Genomic DNA, 2,500 nt, shown 5'->3' on the forward strand with positions numbered 1-2,500 from the left:
ATTAATATTAATATTAATATTAATATTAATATTAATATTAATATTAATATTAATATTAATATTAATATTAATATTAATCAACACTAACACTGACGCGTCACACACAAGGATATCCCTGAACAGTTTGCTATCTATACGTGCACCGCAGTGGACGGTTGAGAGTGCAGACGCGACAGTGCGTCGGCGCGCTCGACTCGTCTCGCTGACGGAGGCGCGATGTGCGCGCGCGCTTGCGCGCTTTTGAAAACCCCGAGTCTTAGTGTGCAGATGCGCGCCGGCGCTCTGTGTCCGTCGTCTCTGCGCACAATTTATAAGATTCGGGGAGAGCGCTTGAGCGCGCGCGCGCGCTCTCGTTTCTGATAACGATACCAACTCTCCTTTTACATACAAAATCATCCAATAGGTGACGTGCTCTGTGATGTTGCGTGCTTGTTAATTTGTTTCTATATTATAACTTTTATATATTTATATACACATACGGCGGCGGTGTTGTGTGTGGTGTGTTGTATATTTTTTTACGATACGCTGCAATGTGTGTTGTTGTTGTGTGTGTTGTGTATGTTGTAATATTAGAGACAGACTGACAAACGAAACAAACTCTTGCTGGGTTTAGTGTTTAAAAAAGTGTACGTCGTTTGTTGTGTATGTGTTTTATGTTTAATGGAGAGTTTGTCGTTTTCGCCCTCACTGTCGACCGACGGACACACGGTGTGCGTTTTTTGATACCAATGCTCATCCGTCCGACTAGGTCGATCAAGGTGACGTGTCCCACAGGCCTCACGGTAGTTATTGCCGTGCGGGTAGTGCGCGTCGCCGACCACCCAACAAAAATTACCGGGTTAAAGAGAAACGTCTCCTCCGCTGTTAGCCACACTGCCACCGGCGGCGGGGCGTTCTCTCTTCGCCCACACAACACACCACTATAATATAAAATAATCGTATACCGAGGACCCTTCGTTCGTACGACTTGTGTTTCTGGCCCCACCGACACCGGGTGTTCTGACGTGAATGCGTACGCTTTCACTATATGTGAAAAACGTAACGATGTTTACAAAGCGTCGCGTCTATTAGCGAACTTTCGGTTGAGGTCTCTCTCGACCCGTGTTTATAAAATAAACACAAAACTCCACAGTGCTCTCTCGCTTCGCTCTCTTTCCCTATAACGGAGGAGAATGAGTAGAGTAGGAAGATGGCACGCGCCGCTCTCGTCCGGTCTTCGGACGAGACGCGGCGTTTCACTGTGTTGTGTTCACACACAACACACACGCTGACTAGAGAGCGCGCTCGCGCGCTTTTTGTTAGCTCCCTGGTTGATCCTGCCAGTAGTTATATGCTTGTCTCAAAGATTAAGCCATGCATGTCTCAGTGCAAGCCGTATTAAGGCGATACCGCGAATGGCTCAATATATCAGTTTTGGTTCCTTAGATCTTACTCAGTTACTTGGATAACTGTGGTAATTCTAGAGCTAATACATGCAATCAGAACTCTGACCAGTGATGGGATGAGTGCTTTTATTAGATCAAAACCAATCGACGGTGGGTGCGGACTCGCGCTCGAAGTCGTTAATTTTGATGAATCTGGATAACTTTTGCCGATCGCATGGTCCAGTACCGGCGACGCATCTTTCAAATGTCTGCCTTATCAACTTTCGATGGTAGTTTCTGCGACTACCATGGTTGTCACGGGTAACGGGGAATCAGGGTTCGATTCCGGAGAGGGAGCCTGAGAAACGGCTACCACATCCAAGGAAGGCAGCAGGCGCGCAAATTACCCACTCCCGGCACGGGGAGGTAGTGACGAAAAATAACGATACGGGACTCTTACGAGGCCTCGTAATCGGAATGAGTACACTTTAAATATTTTAACGAGGAACAATTGGAGGGCAAGTCTGGTGCCAGCAGCCGCGGTAATTCCAGCTCCAATAGCGTATACTAAAATTGTTGCGGTTAAAAAGCTCGTAGTTGCATTTGTGCGCCGCGCTGTCGGTGCACCGCATCCGCGGTGATACTGACACGTTTGCGGAGCATATCGTCGGTGAATCGGTGGTAAAACACCGGTTCAATATCAAAATCCTATCGCGATGCTCTTCAGTGAGTGTCGAGGTGGGCCGACAATTTTACTTTGAACAAATTAGAGTGCTCAAAGCGGGCTCAAAATGCTGCTTGAATATTTCGTGCATGGAATAATAGAATATGATCTCGGTTCTATTTTGTTGGTTTTCAGAACTCCGAGGTAATGATTAATAGGGATAACTGGGGGCATTCGTATTGCGACGTTAGAGGTGAAATTCTTGGATCGTCGCAAGACGAACATCAGCGAAAGCATTTGCCAAAGGTGTTTTCATCAATCAAGAACGAAAGTTAGAGGTTCGAAGGCGATTAGATACCGCCCTAGTTCTAACCGTAAATATGTCATCTAGCGATCCGCCGACGTTACTACAATGGCTCGGCGGGCAGCTTCCGGGAAACCAAAGATTTTGGACTCCGGGGGGAGTATGGTT

At 46.8% G+C, this 2,500-nt stretch overlaps 1 non-coding gene across 1 annotated transcript in view; it reads left to right on the forward strand.

Annotated features, from left to right (window-relative positions):
- The first annotated feature begins 1,303 nt into the window (after window positions 1–1,303).
- The window catches only part of LOC128681300 (small subunit ribosomal RNA), a 1,908-nt gene continuing 711 nt past the window's right edge, over window positions 1,304–2,500 (forward strand). The window contains exon 1 of the ribosomal RNA XR_008405986.1: window positions 1,304–2,500. This exon is cut by the window's right edge and continues 711 nt beyond it. This is a non-coding gene — a ribosomal RNA (small subunit ribosomal RNA).

Source organism: Plodia interpunctella, chromosome 26 (assembly GCF_027563975.2).
Source record: "Plodia interpunctella isolate USDA-ARS_2022_Savannah chromosome 26, ilPloInte3.2, whole genome shotgun sequence".
Classification (NCBI taxonomy): Eukaryota; Metazoa; Arthropoda; class Insecta; order Lepidoptera; family Pyralidae; genus Plodia; species Plodia interpunctella.